At 38.9% G+C, this 22,416-nt stretch overlaps 1 long non-coding RNA gene across 19 annotated transcripts in view; it reads right to left on the bottom strand.

Moving 5' to 3' along the window:
• LOC106832101 (uncharacterized) overlaps positions 1-22,416 on the bottom strand; it is a 225,347-nt gene that overhangs the window by 30,573 nt on the left and 172,358 nt on the right. For 15 of the 19 annotated variants that reach the window (XR_011497555.1, XR_011497558.1, XR_011497559.1 and 12 more), the window contains one exon: positions 2,133-2,349. The exons of the other annotated variants lie outside the window; for them this stretch is intronic. This is a non-coding gene — a long non-coding RNA (uncharacterized lncRNA). The remainder of the gene's footprint in view (positions 1-2,132; positions 2,350-22,416) is intronic. 19 annotated transcript variants of the gene reach the window in all.

Below are 22,416 nucleotides of genomic sequence, written 5' to 3'. Positions count from 1 at the left end.
TGTCTACAAAAGTACATGAACGTATTTTCTGAAGTGATGCTGGCCCATTGTCTCTTTTTTTTTTTTTTAAAGATTTTATTTCTTCCTTTTTCTCCCGAAAGCCCCCCGGTACATAGTTGTATATTCTTCGTTGTGGGTCCCTCTAGTTGTGGCATGTGGGACGCTGCCTCAGCGTGGTTTTATGAGCAGTGCCATGTCCGCGCCCAGGATTCGAACCAACAAAACACTGGGCCGCCTGCAGTGGAGCGCGCGAACGTAACCACTCGGCCACGGGGCCAGCCCCCCATTGTCTCTTGACAAAATGAGCTTTCATTGATTCATGCCCTCATTCCTTTAACGAATATCTATTGACAACATCTACAATGTGCCAGACACTGGACAGCATCTCAGTTGTGTATATAGCTGCAAGAAATTCATGGACCCCAGGTTAAGGATCCTTATCTAGAAAGTGCAAGTATCTTGTCTTCATGGAAGCAGAGAGTAGAGAGGATTCATAAGCACTGATATTGAGTAACAGCTTCATAAATTAACAAGTGGGCTTCTTGCTGGACAGTCTAATCATCCCCAATCAGTTTATTTACATAAGTGATTCTGAACTGAATTAACTAAAAAGCCACCTTGCAGAGCAGTGATGGGATTGGCTGCAGGACAGGCACATTTTGTTGAAGGAAGGAGTTCGTTCAGGCACTGGTGCTGTGGCTCGGGGCTGATTTATACCTACCAAACTGGATCACAATATACACCCCCGCCAGTAGAATTTCTATTCGCTGTAAGTTGTCCCAAGTACCACCATCTGAAATCACAGCCCGACACTATACAGAGCCAGAATACAAAACAGCTTATTGGCAAACATTTGGTCCCCAATCTGCAATCACTGACAGGCACAAAATAGTCATTTTTACAAAACGGAATAGTCTACTCCTGTATCTTATCTTGAAGACTTGTCATTGTCATGTTGAAAAACAAAAGCTTCATTGCAGACTTCCTCCAAAAGCTTCCTTACCACACCACCACCACACCCCTACCCTCCAAAATTTTCCCCAAATTGATGGACCTGTGGTGCAAATTTGGAAGGAGTCAGCAAGGGGATTGGCTGACTAGAAGTTAAATAAGGGAAAAAAAGAATCATGTGGGAACCTAAGAGTTAGAGTGCAGGTGGGAGCAGGGAAATTCCCAGGATTGACTTGGATGGAAGAGGACAGACCAGAGATCCCATAAGGATGGATTAGGAGAACAGCTCAGGAGAAGGGCTGAGTCCAGGAGTCCTTTGGAGAACTGGGAATAGAAGCCTGGTTCATCATCTATGAACCGTCCATTCAGGGTGTGGTCCAGCCTGAGCTAGGAAGAGCTGGGCAAGGTGGAAGGGACACTGCGATAAAGGATTAGGAAGAATATCTTCCATTTAAGATAATTTGGTCGAAAGAGACAGGAGTTGGATTAAAGAGAAGTAGATTTAGAAGGTAAATAAGGTGCTCTGACATGAAAAAAGATCTAGCCCAAACTGGACATAGTTGGCTTTTGAATCTAGTTGAATACAATTTATATCTTGACAAATATTACATTGGGTTAAAGGGGCGTTGTTCATTCAAGACAGATGGCCAGAGAGAATGGCTGCCAGTGCTTCACGCAAGCACTGGATTTGGTACAGAAATATACCAAGGGTTCATAAAATAGTCATTGATTAATTTTGTATCTGCTAAAAAGGACATATCCGTACAAATGATTCTTATCTTGTGATCTAATGCTCTTCTATTCAAGTATCAAACAAGGACAGAATAAAAATAAAATCGATGTCCCTTTTGATTTTAACCTAGATATTTTAGAATTTGGTTAGCTCTTCTTGCTCCAATTCCTTCCTTGGTAATGCGGCAGATATTTTATGGTGCCTCACTTACGACATATCCAAATTCCCCTTTTCTAGAAGTTAAAAGCTAAATATTCAAATTCCCAGCCTCCCTTGCAGGTTAGAATGTTCATGTAATTCAGGTATTGCCAATAAAATGCCTCTAGGTGCAGGGGTAGGGCTGCTGTGTCCTTCCTGGGCCCTGGACTGCCACCCATCTCCAGATTTCTTGCAACATGAGAAACAGTAACTCATTTGTTAATTTGACTCACTGTCAGGTTTTCTATACCTTGCAGCTCAATGTGTTCTGAGCTGTTACAGTTAGTGTCTCGGTCAGCTCAGGCCGCCATAACAAAATCCCGCAGACTAAGTGGCTTCAACAACAGAAATTTATTTCCTCACAGTTGCGTACACTGGAAGTTCAAGACCGCGATGCCACCACGTTGCAGTTCTGGTGTGGGCCCTCTCCCTGGCTTTCAGATAGCTGCCTTCTTGCTGTGAACTTCCTTGGTGGAGAGAGAAAAAGAGAGACACAGAGAGAGTGCCCTGGTATCTCTTCTTACAGTGCAATAATCCCATCACAAAGGCCCCACCCTCACGACGTCATTTAAACCTTGCTACCTCTCAAAGGCCTCATCTCCAATGGGATCACATTGGGGATTAGGACTTCAACATATGAATCTGAGGGAGACACAGGCATTCAGTCCATAACATTCACACCTCATGGTTAATTTTATGTGTCAACTGAACTGGGCCACGGGATGCCCAGACATTTGTAAAACATTATTTTGAGTGTTGGCTGTGAGAGTGTTTCCGGAAGAGAATAACATTTGAATCAGTAGACTGAGTAAAGCGGATGGCCATCCCTAATGTGGGTGGCCTTCACCCAATCAGCTGAAGACTGGAATAAAACAAAAAGGCTGAGTAAGAGGGAGAGCGTCTGCCTAACTGATTAAGTTGGGATATTTGTTGTTTTTCTTGCCCAAGACAAGTGAGAATTTTACTGTACTACTATTGTCAGAGAAAAACTGCCTGAGGTAGTGGTGTGCTGGCTTACTGTATAGTCATAAGCTTGATCTCTGAAACCAGATACGGGCTTGCTTTAATACCCTGCCACCTAAAGAGTAACCAATATTGGCATTGTTATTTCCCTCTCTGTGAATAATTTTCCTTGTCTGTAAAATGGAGAACAACTATCCTCATGAGCTACCAAGAAGCTTGGAGGGAATTCTTCACATGATAATGACCATATTCACACCAATATATGAGGTTTTTTGTTTTCTTGACTCTGATTTTTTATAGTACTTTTCAATTGACCCTATTCTTCAGTTCATTCAAGAAAACGTAAGAAATGATTGAATAGGTAAATATGCCTTTCTATAAATGCAGTTTTTTAATGATCTAGAATTCCAAGGAAAGTCCCCAATTACCTTTTCATATTATTTGGCACAAGAGCAAGTTTTGATTTTGCTCAAAATGTCCTGTTTGTACAACTTAGTACTCATAGCAGCCAATAGGCCAATATGACCACGAGGATGCGTTACGCTTTACATGTCTTGTAGCTCTTTGCCTTCTCACTAAATTGAAACCCCAAGTCTTTCTTCCAGGGTACAAAAACAGAAGAAGTGATTCACTCAAAATCCCAAATGCACCCCCATGCAATTTTTTTCTAGACATTTCTAAGTCAGTTCTGAAAAAAAAAAAAATGCCTTTTGAAACAGCTCGGTTTCAATACTGTTTACATAACAAAGGTTTTGTTCAGGACTGTTGCCCCTTGAAGTCAGAGGAAGTTGCCGGAGAGTGTGTGGGGTGTGTGGGAGAGGGGAAAAGAGAGACAGGTAGAGTAAAACAAACTCTAACGACCTCACTCAGGGACTGTAATCACGTGAGCTTTCAAATTACAGCAAGGTATGGAAGAGGCAGTCCCAAAAGCAGTTTGTCAACATTTCTGTGCTAAACTAATGTGCCCGGGGATTTTTCTTCTTGATTGCAAAGAGATCAAACTTAGTTCAATCAGTGGGTAATTCTAGCATTTTCAAATACACAGGACATTTTCTTGCCTCCCACAATAATATCTAAAGTAGATACACCACAGGTAGAAATGGCCCTGGCACGCAGGAGGTATTAGTGTTAGAAATTACCAGCCATCCCTCTGAACACGGTATTTCAATGGGACAACTCCAAACCACGCAGTAGCTTTCCAGCTCTGCTTTGAAGTTACTTCTATTTGTTGCTATCGTTGAAGCAGAAAGCCTGCAATGAATCACTTTTGTTATTTATCTGACTTCTGTTCAGGAGAGAAAAGATGTACGGCCAGTTACTCGGAATACCACGTTGTTGGCATTCAACGTGAAATCTCAGGTAAACCCTCAAGCAGGTGAGGAAGACGAATCAGGAGAGAGAATAAAGAAACCAGCATCTTTCAGGACCTGCCTGTTCAGACAGCTTGGGGCCACGCTCCCACATCCCCAAGCATGATAACCCCGCAGGTGCAGGGTCTTCTGTCTTCCATAGCACCTTCTGGGGATTGTCTCACCACCCCTAGAACCGCCATGCTCCCCACTGCTACAAAAATCCAGAGAAGGAGACGGACCCAAGGAATAATTCCCTTCCAACTCATAACACACGAGGAAGAGCCTCTCTTCTCTTTGAAGATGAGACACAATGAGGATGCCTCGCCATCAGCCTGCCTCCACCCTCTTGGGAGAGAGTAGCGCTGCACATCTCATGTAAGGAGGGACGATGAATAATAACCGGGGGTCCAAAGGCCACATATATAGCGCTGGCTCTGCCACTTGTTACCTTGGTGTTTTTTAGCAGGTTGCTTCCCCTCTCTGAGGCTCAGGTTCATTACATCCAAATTCACACTAATAATAAAAAGAATAGTAAGAGACCTTGTATGTGTTGGGCAATGTACAAAGCACATTCTTTAAGTATGTCCTCTAACTTTCAAAACGATGTTGGGAAGAAACTTCTATTGTTGCTAATTTACAGATGTGGAAATTGAGGCTCAAAAAGACGGAACAATTTGTCCACATCATATACGAGGTACATGTGGAAAAAGGGTTTGAATCCGCATATGTCTCTCCAACTCACATACTCTCCAAGAGTAACATTAGCCTTCCAAGGTATCATTCTTCCTCCATCCCCCAGGTTGTCACGAGAATTACATGAGAGAAAGTGTACAAACTGCTCTAAATGCACCATCTGAGTGTAACATAGCACTGTGGAAGGCCTTTCATGTAACAGGTTTATCAGTAATTGTAGGAAAAAAGAAGGAAGAGGGAGAGAGGGCAACACATTCCAATACATAGAAAGAGATCTATAAGCTATAGATACATATATGTATAGACATATGAGCAAAGGTAACTTAGGCCAGAGTTGTCCTTGATTCCAAGGATGAGTAAACAATCACAGCTGTGGGGTTTGGTAAGGGGTGGTTTATGATCATAGAAACCAAAATCTCGGAAGAGGAGGAGAAATTCAAAGAGACAGTCGTGGAGAGGAGATGCTGAGCGTCGCTGTGGGAAATTGTTTCCAAGGCACAGTGTTCCGTGGGTAACCTCACGGGATCCCCTGAGAGCTCCCTGGAGAACACTGTTTTCAGCTACCCCAGGATGTGACTCCCTAATTGTAGTGAGCCAGTGCCAGAAGGGAAACCCTTCTTTTATGCAAAATTGGCCCAGACTCACGCCCAAAAGGAAAGCTCCCCAACCGCGATGATTGACCTGCGGCTTCTGTTCCCAAGAAGAATGTGGCCTTCAGGAGCCAAATTATAGGGTTACAGTAATTCCCAGCCATAAACATCCAGTCAACGGCTCATGATGAGGGTTTTCCCCGCTCCTGCAAGAGAACTGTTACAAGTCTTTAGTGTTTAGCTCATTGTCCAAGCCTCTGTTTCTAGGAGCTCGTACAAATCTACACCATGTGCCCAATGAGGGAGGGGAGACTGCGGATGGGGGCTGGGGGGGGAGGCGGCCAGGGGGTGGTGTTCTCTGCATATTTGGCTTTTTGTTTTAATCTGATGACCTTCCAGGAGGATTTACTGTGAAAAAATGTCTTTGTCATTTTGATGTCATTGCCCCTTTCTTTCTCCGGCTTTGGAATGGTAGTGGGCACTGAATTTGTTACCAATTTCTCACCTGCACTTGAAACATGTAGTCACCCAATCACCCAAACAAGAGCCTTTTCTTGGGAATTGACCAAAGAGGCAAGACATTTGTATACCCACCAAACTCTCTCTTGAAAGTCACATGAGAGCAGGGGCTTCTGTTTCCCTTCCTCACCGTAATCCTTCTTTCCTAGAATCCTCTCTGGCACAGAGGAGATGTATAATCAACATTTGTTGAAAGAAGAAAGGACCCAGCTACTAAGGGATGTACTTCCGTAAGAGGAAAACTGAATCCAGGAAGATGAAGTCAGTTCCAAGTAGCAGTGGTGAGCAAAGAAATTGGTATACATATTGGTAAATCTAAATTAGCAACGACTGCAAAATAATAATAACAACAATAGTAATAAAACAACAAATGGGAGGGGTTAAAAAGAAACAATGTCAACCCATGAGTTATTGGACAAAAATGGCATAGAAGCTGTGAAAGGATGATAAGAACTGAGGCAGCCTAAAGTTCTTGTGAATTTAGGGATATGACAGAAACATGGATAACTTGGTATCCCGTCAGTCAGGTATGCATGGTAAAAATCAAAGAGGAAGCACTGAAAAAATAGAACAGAAAGCATAACTTTCAAACCAGCAGAAAAGGCGAAAAAAGAATGAGGAACACTCAAGCAACTCGACAGAAACCAGAAAGAGAGGGAAAAAAGAAGTATAAGGGACAAAAAAGCATAGCAAATAGACAAGAGATAACCAGATGGAACCAAATCCAAATATACTGTGAATCAGAATGTGAGGAGAAAGAGAGTGGCAGAATATTCTGAGAATGCTCTGGTGTTTACAGGGTGTAGCAGATAATTAATGTTCCTGTTCCAAAATAATGTTAGTGCTTCGGGTCTCTCTTTATCATTTTTAGGCACCCCTTGACTCTGGTGTATTTTCTCTTCCAACAGCTGGCACATTTAGCTCTTTCTCAGAGGAGCCCACTCTGCTCCTGTGGGTGGAAAGCATGCATGCTTGGAGATGACAGACAGGAGCAGGAGTCTGCAAGGTCACCAGCTCCCAGGTTGAGTCCTGGATAACTCTGAGGTGAAGCTTACACCCCAAATTCCCCCTCAAAGCTTAGGCTGAAGTGGACTCTGCCTAAGATTGTATCCTTTGCTGGCTTTCTTGTCCTGCCTCCCTGCCCCTGCTCCTGTGCCTTAGGGGGTTTCCCTGGTGGGTACTTCCTGAGTTAAACACTTGCATATGAAGCCTCAACTCTGGATTCCACTTCTGGCAAATCTAAGATTCAAAGTTCTAACCTCACACACTCATTAAATACAGAATTTCATATTTCTCCCGAAATTAGTCAACATCACAGTGTTGAATGTAAACAAAACTTAGAAAAAAGTGTGAGTGATTTCAACGTACAAGAAAACATACTTAATTGTGAAGGGAGAAAATTTTGGATCATTTTCACTGCTATCTTACCTAACAGGCATTGGGTTTTTCTAAAGACTTTCCTTCTCATATTCTTATGGAAAAACAAATTCTACAGCATGATTTTGGTAGAGAAGACAGTCTACTACTGGCTTTAGTCTTTCTTAGTCCTAACCAGAACTCTCTTGCTCTATGGAAGAAAATTCTAGAGCCTTAGGAGGCAGTGTACAAACCCTGGAACATAAGTATATTCCCACATTGAGTTACTTAGCTATTGAAACATTCTTTTCTTTTGTTCAATATCTTATTTTTAGAATCTGACTTGACTTCCATACTCAGTTTAGGAGTGGATTGTAAAACTGTCAACATGTTTTTAAGGGTGATCAGATGATAGGTTATTTTTCTTTATACCTTTCTGTATTTTGAAGTCTCCTTATAAGATCTTTGATAATAATTGCTATTTTTTGGAACCCACAAATTATTTTAATAAATCTGATCGTGCCTATATTCATTACCTTCTTTTACATTAAAAGAGAATTCACCTTCAAAACATAAAGTGTAGGTACTTATCAGAATGATTGTTTTTCATTATACTTAAGGTATCATTTACATACAGTGAAATGTACAGGTCTAAAGTATACAGTTTAATATATTTTGACAAGTTCATATACTTGTGCAACCAATATAAGATATGGGATGTTTCCATTACTCTAGAAAATGGCTTCATTTTACCCATAGATAATTTACCCAAGTGAATGCCTTCAATTTACCCATAGGTAAACATTGTTCTCCTTTCTTTCTTCATAGTGTAGTTTTTCTGTTCTAGAATTTCATTAATGAAACCAAACACTATGTACCGTTCTGTGTGTGACTTGTTTTTTATTTGGCATACTGTTTTCAAGATTCATCTGTGTCAGTTTGCATGTCAGTAGTCCATTCTTTTTTATTACTGAGTAGTATTTATCAAATGAGTATACCACACTTTGTTTACCCATTCTCTTGTGGATGGACATTTTGGTTGCTTCCAGTTTGGGACTATTATGAATAATGCTGCTCTGAATAATTTTGTATAAGTCCATTTGTGGACATCGCTTTTATTTCTCTTGGGAAAGTAACGTGAATTATAGTGGAGCTATACGTTAAACTTGATAAGAAATTACTAAACAGCATTACAAAGTGTGCTTTGTAGCATTTTACAATCCCTCTGGCAGTACACAAGAGGTCTAGTGATGCCACTTCCTCACTAACACTTGGTATCATCAGTCGTTTAAATTCTAACCTTTATAGTGGGTATGTAGTGCTATTTCATAGGGGTTTTTTCACTTGACATAGAATTGAAATATAACATTATATTAGTTTCAAGTGTACAACATAGTGATTCAATATCTGTAGATTTTGCAAAATGATCACCACAATAAGTCTAGTTAACATCCGTCACCATACATAGCTACAAATTTGTGTGTGTGTATGATGAGAACTTTTAAGATATACTCTTAGCAGCTTTCAAACATATAATACAGTATTATCAACTATAGTCACCACACTGTACGTTACATCTCAAGACATTTATTTTATAACTGGAAGTTTGTATCTCTTGCCCCCTTCACACATTTCACCTACCCCCAACCCCCATCTCATAGGGTGTTAAATTGCATTTCCCTGGTAACTACTGATATTGACCTCTTTTTCTTGTGCTTAATGGCCTTTTTTGTGAAATGTCTGTTCAAGTCTTTTTCCCATTTTTAATTGGGTTTTCTATCTTTTTATTGTTGCACTGTAGAAATTCTTTATATATTCTGGACATGTCTTTTGTCAGATACGTGATCTGCAAATATTTTCTCCCACTCTGTGAATTGTCTTTTCATTCTTGCAACAGTGTTTCACAGAGCAAAATTTTTGGTTTTGATGAAGTCCAAATTCCATTTTTTTTTTCTTTTACAGTAGTTGCTTTCTGTCTTGCGTAAGAATCTGTATCCACCTCACGGTCAAAGTCAAGGTTTTGTGTTTTCTTCTAGAAAATGTGTAGTTTTAGCCTATATATTTAGATCTGTCATCCATCTAAATTTATCTTCGTTTATGTCGTGAAGTGGAGGTCAAACCTCATTTCTTTTCCATGTGGAGATCCAGTTATTCTTGCATCATTTGTTGAAAATAATTTCCTTTCCTCAAGAAATTGCTTTGGCATAGCACCTTTGTCAAAAATCAATTGACTGTAGAAGCTTGGATCTATTTCTGGGCTTTCTATTCTGTTCCATAGATCTGTCTATCTTTATTCCAATACTACAGTCTTGATGTCTATAGCTTTATAATAAGTCTTGAAATGAGGTAGTGTAAATCCTTCAACATTGTCCTTCTTTTTCAAAATTGTTTTGGCTGTTACAGGTCCTTTGACTTTCATAAAAATTTTAGAATCAAGTAGTAAATTTCTAGAAAATTCTTTATTGGAGCGTGGAAAACCTATAATCAGTTTAGGGAAAATGACATTTGCACAGTACTAAGTCTTCCTTTTTTCTTAATACTACTCTAAAAATAAATAAAACACTTGGACTTTAAAACTTGAAATAGGAAGGAGATGCGGGGAAAACCTTTCCTAATTTTTAGTGAAAATTTTATTACCTGTTTAAAAACTCATTTCCTAAGAGCAAGGGTTTTGCATTAAAGGCAACCAATTAGAACTCATTGCCAAGAGACTTTCAAATAAATGTCTTAGACTTTCTCTCTGGGTTCGTGCCTTATCCTGCCCTTTTCATTTAAAAAATATTTATTGAGTGCCTGCTCTGTATCAGGCACCACTCTAGGCACAGAAAACACCACTGTGACCAAAACAGACAAAAATCCTGCCTTCAGGGAGCTCACATTTTTTGGTGAGGGCTGTCTGACACCTTTGGAGGAGGTCTCAAGTAATCTACACTGTCCCAAATGCTGTCCAATTTGAAATATTGCATTTGTGAACATGTAAAACATAAGCCTGAAAATAAGTCGTGTGTGTAAGATACACACAGAAGATATATTAGGGTATGTATAAAATTCCCACACTGCTCCCTTATGATTTTAGAATAGGAAAGCTTTGACCTTGGCTCCTTGTAGAAGAGAAAAGCTCCAGTTCATGAAAGAATAGAGGTAATTTCCAGAAACCAACAACATTGGTTCTTTTGCTGTTTTTATGTAGAGAAGGCATATTTATTAGAGTTATTTGCATACAAACATTGCTTTTTGCTACTGGACAACGCTGTTCTGACAACTATTTCTGGTATTCTGTGTAGATTAAAAGGAATATAAAATACGAAGGAGCTTTTCACAAGGGCACTAAATCAAAAGAGAAACTCAGCAAGGGGGTAAAAACGGAAGGATGCAGGGCCAAGAGAGTAAATTATCGGCAGGAATCACAACTACTCTGACTCCAAATATCTTCCAGGTCCAAGCCTTCTGCTGAACCACATAAATAGTTCCCAAACTCTTATACACTCACTTTTCTTCCTTTTCTTCTTCAAAGAATATTGTTCTGTTTATTAGCCAAGTGCGAAACAACTATTTAGTCATTATTTATTCATTTCAGGGTGTCTGATCTTCAAACCTTTGAAGAAGATACATTTACTTTACAAACATGTTTGTTCTTTTCTGATAGAGAGAGGACGGCAGGAAGAATGGAAATAAAGGAAAGATTATCTTAGGGGAAAACAACCACCATAGGTTTGCGTACCCCTGCTACTAATAAACTCAACATTAAATATAGGTAATCCATTCTGTGCTTTTGGAAATGAAAAGGAAAGAAATGCCCATGTGTATGTGTAAATTTTCCATAAATCATATACTGATGGGCGTATATTTATAAACTAGACAAGATATGATGATCCAAATCTTAGTCCTCTCTAGCGCAAGAAACTGGTATATGCTTTAAATGGAAAATAGTAATACATTTCTAATAAATTGGCTTTAAGCTCACTAATTTTAATGAGACTGTAAGCTCAGGCTGATTGATTTAGTAATATAATGTACTTGGGCTCCCATTTTTAATAATTAATAGTCCATTGTGAGGGATTGCTTTTGGGTCATCCCATCCCATTTTGGTCATCACTTCATTACTGCTGGATCCCTCACATCAATTCCTCATTCATTCCACATGCAGAAATTAACGAACAACTCAGAACATCTTTTATTTTCTTTGGGGGAAATAGTTACTTTGGCAGGAAATGGGTATGAGCAAATGGAACAACAGTCTAGAGCAAAGTAGCCCTTCTCTGTGTGGGATAAAAGACCAGAGATGAATCATGAAATGCCTTGGACTGGAACTTCCGGGGTAAGGCAGCCTTCCAAGGGCCAACGGGGAGGAAACTTTTGACCCTTCTCCTATTGCCAAAATGTAGAAGTTGAAGAAGACAACTAGACCAGAGACCGGAGCATCTTAGGAGCTTGATGCACGCTTGCAGTAACTCTGAGGTGTAGACCATAAGACAACGACACAGGGACTATTTTGGTGTAAAGAAAAAGACGGCACATAGTTACATAAAAGCATTTGAGTGCCAGGGATGACAAAGCATATGGCAAGACAAGCTGAACAGATTTTGCTGAGGCAATGTCTGTCTCTATCTCTAGTTCACTTCAACGATCCACTGGGAAATCAAGGCGGAAGATGGAAACACATCCAGTACACTGCAAGCTACAAAATTAGCATGGAGTTTCTTGGAAAAAAAACTTGAAGTCATCTGGTCCAACCTTCTAATTTTACATATTTGTTGAACAAATGAGACACAGAAGAGAGAAGTGACCTGCTTACTATCAGACTAAGTCCATGGCAAAATTGTGTCTAGAAACAACACAGATCTCCCCACTATCCTACCCAGGCTATGTGGCCCACTGTAGCAAAGATGAACATGAGCTTCTCAAAATAATCAAGTTATTGAGATAGAATTCACATGCCAGAAAGTGCACATATTGAAAGTGTACAACTCAATGGTTTTTAGGATACACTAGTCCCCCCTTATCCATAGTTTCACTTTCTGCAGTTTCCGTTAACCATGGTCAGCCACAATCTGAAAATATTAAGTGGAAAATTCCAGAACTAAACAATTCATAAGTTTTAAATCGCATGCTGTTCTGAGTAGTGTGATGAGATCTCAAGCCATTCCGCTCCATCCCACCTGAGACATGGATCATCCCTTTGTCCAGCTTAACCATGCTGTACACGCTCCCCGCTCGCTAGTCACTTGGTAGCCATCTAGGTTATCAGATCAGCTGTCCCAATATCACAGTGCTTGTGTCCAAGTAATCTTTATTTCACTTTATAATGGCTCCAAAGCGCAAGAGTAGTGATGCTGGCCAAAGAGAAGCCATAAAGTGCTTCCTTTAAGGAAAAAGGTGAAAGTTCTGACTTCATGAGAAAAGAAAACAAATTGTGTGCTGAGGTTGCTAAGATCTACAGCAACTTTTATTATAGTGTGTTCTTATAATTGTTCTATTTTATTATTAGTTATTGTTGTTAATCTCCTACTGCGCCTAATCTACCAATTAAACTTTATCAGAATTATATACGTATAGGAAAAAACATAGTATGTATAGGATTTGGTATTATCCACGGTTTCAAACATCCACTGGGGACTTGGAACGTATGCCTGGCAAATAAGGGGGGACTACTGTATTCACAGAATTGTGCAACTGCCACCACAATACATTTTAGAATATTTTCATCACCCCAAAAGGAAATCGCATACCTATTCGCAACCACTCCAAAGACTCCCCCTCCCCAAACACCCGGCCTTGGGCAACCACTAACCTACTTTCCTCTGTATAGATTTGCCTATTCTGGACATTTCATATAAATGAAATGATATGGTGTGTGATTTTTGTGACTGGCTTCTTTCACTTAACACGTTTTTCGAGGTTCCTTTATGTTGTCGCATGAATCAGTACTTCATTCTTTTAATGGCTGAATAATATTCCATTGTGTGGATATGCTACATTTGGTTTTTCCATTCATGAGTTGACAAATATTTGGGATGTTTCCCTTTTGAGCTATTATGAATAATACTTCCATGAACATTGTCTACAAGTTTTTACATATGTTTTCATTTCTCTTGGGTATATACTTAGGAGAGGAATTACTAAATCATGTGGTAACTCTATATTGAACTTTTTGAGGAACGGCCATGCTTTTTTCCAAAGGGGCTGGGTCATTTTCCATCCCCACCCAGAATGTATGACGGTTCCAATTTCAACATGTCTGTTTCAACACTCGTTTTTATCTGTCTCTTTATTACAACCACCTTAGTGACTGTGAAGTGGTGTCTCCGTGTGGTTTCCATTTTTATTTCCCTGGTGGCCAATGATGCTAAGCATATTTCATGTGATTATTCGCCATTTTTCTATTTTCTGTGGAGAAATATCTATTCAGATCTTTTGCACATTTTTTAATCAGGTTATTTGTCTTTTTACTTTTGATTTGTAAAAGTTTTTTTTATATATTCTGGATACTAGACACTTATCAGATATAGCATTTGCAAATATTTTCTCCCAATCTGTGGATCATCTTTCCACTTTCATGATAGTATCCTTTGATTCATAAAAGTTTTAAATTTTGATCAAACACAATTTATTTATTTTTGTTGTTTTGTTGTTGCTTGTACTAGGGGATCATATCTGAGAAACTGTTGCTTAAGCCAAGGTCACAAAGATGTACTTCTATGATTTTCTTAAGAATTTAATAATATGAGCTCTTAAAGCTTAGGTCTGTGATTCATTTTGAGTTAATGTTTGTAAACGGTGTGAAGTAGGAGTCCAAATTCATTCTTTTGCATATGTATGCCCAGTTGTTCAAAGACCATTTGTTGAAAAGACCATTTATTCTTTCCCATTAGATGGTCTTGGCATCCTGGTCAAAAATCAGTTGGTCACAGATGTATGGGCTTATTTCTGGACTCTCAATTCTATTTCATTTGTCTATATGTTTATCCTTATGCCAGAAGTACAGAGTCTTGATTGCTGTAGCTTTGGAGTAAGTTTTGAATTAGGGAAGGATGAGTCCTCCAACTTTGTTTTCTTTTTCAAGATTGTTTTGGCTATTCTGGGTGCCTTGAATTTCCATATGAATTTTAGGATCAGCTGGTCAATTTCTGCAAAGAATCCACTTGAGAATTTGCTGGGATTCTGTTGACTCTAAACCATGAGCATTTGAAAAAACACTATTAAGATGAAATCAAAAAATCAATAATCCATAATTATTTTCCAGGTTATCCTCCCTTTCGTAGCTTATTGGGAAAATTTCAGGATTTTCAAGCTAGTAAAAAAGGGAAATAGAGCTAACAGTCATGGAACTCCCACTACCTTCTTGTTCCATGGTAAATATTTTTTGATAAGTTTCGTCTCATTGAATTCTCATGATGATCCCATGAGACAGGTGGTGCTATCTCCATTTTGCCTACAAGGCATCAAAAGTCGGGCAAGTTAGGAAACATGCTCAAATCTCCATAGCTGGCAAAAGGAGAAGCCACTTTTCAACCCAACCAAAGCTGTGTTAACATGCCCAAGGGCTCCAAGAGCCTTATATGACTTCTAAGAAGAGCTGTGTCTTTCCTGAAAGCACCCCCATGACTCTCCATGATCAGGCTATTGAGTGGCCTTCCCTCTGGGAAAGAATATATATCAAGGTTGTGAATTTTCTCAAGAGATTATCAGTTAAACGGCTGATAGATCTGGTTCCTAACGTATATGTTTTACACTTTAATCAATTACGTGACATTCAGGAACCCCTCAGAAAATTCAACCATGAATGTTCACATCTTGCATTTGCATTTTGCATTTGCAACCAGCAGTGGTTGTTTCTGACAAGTTTTTAAGCATTCTTGAAGTTGGAAAGGCTAATTATTTATCCCTCTAGGGTCTTAAAAAGAAAGCTATGATCAGAATATCTTAATTAAGATAAATAATACTTTTAAAGAATGTTTCATCAACAAGAGAGTTTGGAAAACAGCAGGCTAAGCAAAATCAGTCAAGTTTCTTTGTTCCAGGCCTTCTCAGTTAACTTAAGGCTCATGTGTATTCTAGATACACATACACACACAGTTTCTCAAACATTAAATGCTTGTTAATGGGCTTCTCATGGAAATAGCATCTCATAGAATACAAGTTAGCCTCAGAAAGTGCCATGGATGTCCTGCATTTCCTTAGATTTCTGAAGCAGTACTTTCTCTGAATAAAGTTAATGTCACCACTACCCTTCCCCCAATCCCTGCTACCACCATCACTACCTAGATTTTTAAATAGACACATGTAACAAAAATGAATTGAAAAAGTTTCTAAATATCTAGAAAATTATATTTAAAAATTCAGTCTGTTATATTATCAAATATCTCACATATAAGAATCCACATAACAACCATGACCTGAAAATGAACACCAAGAGAAGGTTCACCCCTTCATGCACATGTGTATACTGTGTATACTTCCTTTGCTACTGTAAGTTACATAACACAGCACATTTTTTCATTTTTGCCCATCTTGCAGGAACTTACCTAATCTGGGTGCCTACTCACAGTATCTAACAGCTGTATAATATACTGGTCTCTGAAGCATTTATATCCACTGGTTTTTTTAATTGTATTTGTACATCTATTTTTGCCTTGCCTTATATGTTCTGATATTATTCTGCTCAATTCTTTCTCACAATTGGGGCAAAAGGGTATGATAGATAAATCAATAAATATTTATTCATTGAACAAATAACTTATATAGAAGCAAAATTAGATTTTCATCTATTTTTTAATTGCCATGTCAGATGAAAACTCCTGTACATGTTCTTAAAATTAGTTGAATGTGGGATTGAAAGCCTGTGTATTAAAGCAAAGAGTATAGCATATACATAAAAATTCATTTTGCAGTCTTGGGAGGGGATGTTGTTTTAAGACATACCCCAGAGTAGTTGAAATTTAATGACAATGACAGACTCGTGTGGCTGTACATCTGTAGAAACTCACCATACGTATTAAGAAACTTTGGTCAAAGCAAAAAACAAACCAAAAATTCTCAATGGTTTTAAACAGGAGGTCCCAATCAAAGTCACAAGGACATGCCAAACTGCAGGCGTGATTTGTGATGGTGTTTACTTGTCACATGGGCAACTTTAAGTGCTGTGTTGCAGAATGAGTCATGCTTTATTTATTGAACAACAGCTAGTGCCTCTCCAGCGCAAATCTAAAGAAGATACGAAATAAGTAAATTAATCACTAGGCAAACAAATAAGTTCTATATGAAACCAATGCATGTTTTCCCTTGCTCCTCAAAGTAAAGCTTAAAACTAGACCTTTCTGAGGAATCCTGAGTGGAAAGATTTATGAATACATAAAAGCAAAATTTGCTCTAGAGGTTTTCAAAGTTGTCTTTGAAGAGTGAATTATTTTTCAATCCTAATCTCAAGATTTAGAGACATTCTCAGGGCATTAATGATGTCCACAGTGAAGAAGCAGAGAAGTAGAAACAGTCTTGAGAAATCACGTTCACATTAATAAAAAAAAAACCTCACAGGAGGGAAGGTGCCCTGAAAGACCCAATTTTTAATGTTCCTATAGTTATAAATGGTTGCCTTGACCCCATTCCACCATTGTCATTCCCAATGCTAAAGCCCCTTGGAATTCACAGAGGCATTTTTAAAACAGACATAGCTTTATAGTGTGTGAGAACCCACACTTTCTTCCCAAAGAACTGATCAAAAGCTTGTGTTGTACCATATGACCCTTGGACCAAGGGGCAAGCACCCCCTGAAGACTGAATGGAGATGCCTGGTTTGCAAAGATTGGTCTACGAGCATTCCGCTAGGATCTGTGAAACTGTAAACTGAGTGGGAGAGCAGTTTTAAGAGCAAAAACAAAAACACTTTGAAAGATTCCAGACACAGACAGGACCTGAGCACTTATGACAGTCTTTATTATAAGGAAACAAGATAAATCACGAGTAGGCAAATGTGCCCTGGAGAAGGATCAGAGATGACATGGAAAGGATTGGAAGGATTTAACAAGTAGGCTTGATCACAATTCGTGACTATTGTTTAAGACTGTCCTTGGAGACTTTTGATTGGCTGCTCACCTTTAGAACCATTGGTGGAGGAAGAGGTTGTTTGGTTTTGCTCTGAGAGAGAAGAAGTAAAACCAAGCCAACTGTGAGAGAGGCCACAGTCCGTTCTTTGGCAGTTTCTGTCCTGGAGTCCATTAGATTCCTGTTGCACCCACTACAGTGCTCCTTCAGCCCACTCCTCACTCTACCTCCCGCTCCCAAGCATCTCTTCCTCTGCTACACTTATTCACAGTGTCGTCTAGCTTTATTCTCCCAGTTTCTTCATGTCTTGCTCATCACTTTATCCCTCCAATCTGTGTTCCATCCCAACTTTTCCACCGAAATGACACTTGCTGAAATCACAAATAACCTCATGTTGCTAAATCCATTTAATTCTCATTTAATTCTCTTCTTACTTGATCTCTCAGTAGCATTCAACAATTTTGACAATCTCTTCCTTCTTAAGTTTTCTTTTCCTTTGGCACCCTTACCTCTTAGTTTTCCTCCTACCTCTCTCTCGCTCATTTTCTTTCTCCCTTGCAGGGCAAACTTCTCTAAATAGCATCAAAGGTTGGAGTTCTTTGTGTTTTTTCTATATATCTTCCAGCCCACTTTTGCCCAGGACTTGGATTACCAACAATTACCATCTAAATTTCAATGACTCCTAAATTTACATCTCCATGTAAACACTCTCTCCTGAGCTCCAGACCAACTACCAACCGAACATGTCCACTTAGCTATTTCAGTGGCACTTCTGAGTCAATATGTCTAAACCCCAAGATTTTCCACCACAAACCAGATCCTCCTCCAGGGTTCTCAGTCTCTGACAACTGTTTCATCATCCACACAGCTTGAACAGGAAACAGGCTGTCATCCTTGTCACCTGCTGCTCTGCTCTCCTTCGTATCCAATCAAACAAGACCAAGGCCTGTCCATTATACTTCTGACATTTTATGTTAAATCTGTCTGGGGGCTCCATTGACACCATTGTCTCCCTAGCCCAAGCCACTCATTTAGATTACTCCAGTAGCACCTATCTTTCCTCCTACTTCCAATTCTTGCCCACCCAACTCTCACTATTCAAAACAATGCAAATGAAGGGGTTCTTTAAAACATGACTTTGATCATGCCACTTTCCTGCTTAAGCCACGCTACTCTCTGTTCCTAAAACCAAAATCAAATTCTCAACGTAATCTCTAAGGCTCCATGTGATTATTCAATACAAGAAATATGATCTTTCAAGATATTAAGTGGTAATGTTAGTACATCAGGCAAAAATTTTATATAACAAAATTAATCTTGAAAATTCCTTTACCTAACCATAAAGTGTTAAATTATTTTGTGTACATAAACTTACATATTAATATGTGCACATGCATTCAAACATGCATACATATTTTATTTGCAGTACGAATAGAAAATATGTTTAATTACATAATAATTACGAGAGAGAGAGAGAGAGAGAGAGAGAGAGCAAGTCTCTTGGGAATTGCATAGTGATTAATATCAACGATTCTAGAGTCTGATTATCTTGTTCGAAACCTCACGCTATCACTTAGAAACTCTGTTACTAGGGCCAGTTATTTAATCTTTCTAAGCCTCTGAAAAGGAAGGCAATAATAGAACCTAGCCCATAGGTTTTATTTTTAGTTTTCAATTAAGTAATTTATAAAACAAAGCTAAAATTATGCAAGATGGATCTCTAAAGGGGAACGCAAATATAGCATACCCGAAATCATGAGTGTAATGCACTTGCTTAGATTCATAGTAACTAGGAAATGAGGTCTTCCATCATCAATAGAACTTCATGTTACATATTTTGAAAGTTAACTCTCCTAAACAAACCCCATGACCCCTTTATATAGGGTAATTCTGGCTTTCTCCTGTCATTCTGGCATAATTATTAACAGTGATTCCTTCCATTCTCAAAAGTTTGCCTGATAAATTATTTGGTTACTCAGACCTTACCAATCTTCAATGTCAGTCTTCTGTCTTTTTTTCTGGGCAAACACTATGACTGCTTTTGTTTTCAAAGGTCTATGTAACAGCTTTTCAATACATATGTATGTTTTTCTCTTTCCAAATGTGTGCCATTAGTTTTTCCTCTCAAATAGCTCTTTGATGTCTTTTTTTACTTGTGAGCACCAGGTCCCAACTCCTGTGTATCACAAGGAACTCCAAAAGGAGTGTAGGTATTGATACCGAGGCGTAGGGCGGGGGAGGCTAGTACTCACGTATAAAAGTGCAAAACCAGTTTTCTAAGAACTGGAGTGTGCACTAAGTCCACTTCTGGCTGATGGGTGCACTCTATCTGCTCCCTGCATGGAGATTTTGCATAAGCCCCAAAAGCTATATTTCCAAATACTGAGTCTGTGATCCTTTTGCCACAAGAACAATTAATATCTACAAAAGAGACATGCATAGGACACAATTTGGGGGGTGATAATAGGTCTGCCTTAAAGACTCTGAACATTCGTACAGTGAAGAAACCTGTTGGCTTTGATTTCAACCAGAATTTCCCAGGCTGACTTGTGCACAGACAGGTGTTTTTTGACCTTTTTTTTTTGCATTCTTTGTGCTTTAACTGAGAGGCAGTAGTGTGGTGGCATAGAAACAGCTTACAGCTGAGCTATTAAAAGCACGTGACCTGGAAACCGACTCTAGCTCCAATCATAGCTGCATCATTTATTAGCTGGGTGGCCTTGGGGAGGTTATTTAATCTATCAGCTTCCTCACTAATAAAATGGAAAAAAGCACAGCACCTATGTTGTATGTTGTGGTAACAACTGAGTAGAAATGGAAAGATTTATTTAATAAATAGTATTGGAATAATTACTTACTCATTAGAAGGAAAACATACTGGCCTCCTCATCTCATGCCACATACAAAATATGAATTTCCAATGGATTAAAGATTAAATAAACGACAAGAATAACCACTACAGTAACAAAACTTTACAAGAAAATTCAGGAGGCTGCCCATACAATTTATGGATGAGTGGAACCTGTTAATCAAAGAAAGAAACCTAGAAACTAGAGAATTTTTGACCATATCAAAAGTTGCAAACTTTTGTCTGTCATAAATATATATCAATATGTAAATGATAGAGTTGGGAAAAATATTTTCATGCAAACGACAGATAAAGAGGAAACGTCTAGACAGTGCAAAAAGCTTTTACAAACTGACAAGCAAAAAAACAACTGAATAGAAAAACTAACAAAGAATATGAACAGCATGGCACAGAAGGGTGAATGCAAATGGTGATTACAAAAAAAAGATGCATAAACTCATTAAAGATCAAGAAAATGCTACTTAAAGTAACAGTAGGATAACAGTTATACTCATTAAACTCAAAAGATTTATTTTTAAAAAGTTAACATTTATTGCTGGTGAATATATGGAGGGGGCCATGCTCTCACACTTCGCTGATTGAAATACAAATTACATAGACTTTTTGGAAAAGCAACCAAGAAAAATCTACTCAAACTAAAAATATGTTTATCTTTTGATGCAGAAATCCCACTCCTGGTTGTCTGTTCTATGGAAATCAAACACTGATATGTTTATATAAATAAACACACATAGTGGCAAAGAAATAAAAACGAAGTCAAGGTTCATCAATAAGAAAACAGTGAAATTAATTATGGTACCTCTGTATCATAGACTATTACACAGCCATTACAAAGAATGAATTAGAGCCTAACCAATTGATCTAGAAGGATTTCTACAAGACGACGCTGAATGAGACAGATGTAGTGAGAAAGGTTTTTTCAGCAAATTACTAATATTTTCTAGTTAAGATAACAGTAAGTGACCCTCACGCTCTACCCACACTAGTTTCTTGGCATTCTGTTGGCAAGCATCTTCCTTCTTGAACTATTTTCATCAGCATTCACAATCTGTGCCCACCCCATTGATCTTAGGAGTAGACAAATTGCTATCCACCCATGATCAACTCTTTAGACACGAGTTGGTCTTGCTGTTCTCCCAGAGGAGAGCATCGTGCTTCTCCAATAACCAAGATAACGGACAGTGATCAAATTCCATTTGGATTGTTCTTTTTATTTGAGACACTACAAAGTTGGCTTCTTTGTTTCCCTTGCGAGAGGTGTTTAAAAAAGTGGCCATTGCGGCTTATATCACAGAAAAATAAAGCATTATTATCCCAAATATATTAAGAGCTTCTAAAATGGAGAAGAAAAAACAGCAGCTTTATTTTTAAAAAATGGTTTAGAAATAAGAGAGATAGTCCATGGGTAAAATATACAAAACGTCCTGAATCGTACAGAGAGATGCTCAACTTTGCTTGTGATGGATTTGTCTCATGCTAACTTAAAGTGGAACTGTGTTTCCCAGAATTCCCCTCACCACATAGCTCCAGGTGAGTGTGCACCAAAAGGGACAGGGTACATGAGCTTTGAAGGATGGAAGACAAGCAGGAGCCATATTCCTTTTATAATCAGGTCAGCGCAAGGCACGTGGTACTGCTGCCACTCACATACATTGTCTCTTATCTGCTGACTTACCTTCTGCTGGGTCTCCAGCCAGGCTGCAGCAACTCCCACTCCTGCCAGTCTCCACCTTTGGCTTCTCACTCTCCTGGGCCAGATGCAACTTAACTCTGTGTCAAAATTAAACAGTTTCTCCTGCAGCTAACCTGCCACCTCACCACCGCCACCATTCAAGTCAGAGACTTGGAAGAACTGAGAGAGTAACTCCGTTTCCAGTCCAACCTCATGGATTCTGGCTCATCTTCCCAGGTTCCTGCTTATCTTTGCTTCCTCTACTTCATGCTCTTTATTTTCTAAACTGCCTGTCCTGCTGACTTCAGACTCCAGCACTACACACACCAGTAACAGCCATATATAAATTGTTTAACCAGCTCTCACAATGGCATAAGGTCAACTGCATAACCATTGCTTATCATATATATTTCCTAACGGTTCGGATTTTTAGATTGAACTCTGATTGATGCCTCGCTCAATAAGATAAGAGACAGGCA

Source organism: Equus asinus, chromosome 2, assembly GCF_041296235.1.
Source record: "Equus asinus isolate D_3611 breed Donkey chromosome 2, EquAss-T2T_v2, whole genome shotgun sequence".
Taxonomy (NCBI): Eukaryota; Metazoa; Chordata; class Mammalia; order Perissodactyla; family Equidae; genus Equus; species Equus asinus.
The sequence above is the reverse complement of the archived record's forward strand: the minus strand, read 5'-3'. Positions and strand labels throughout refer to the sequence as shown.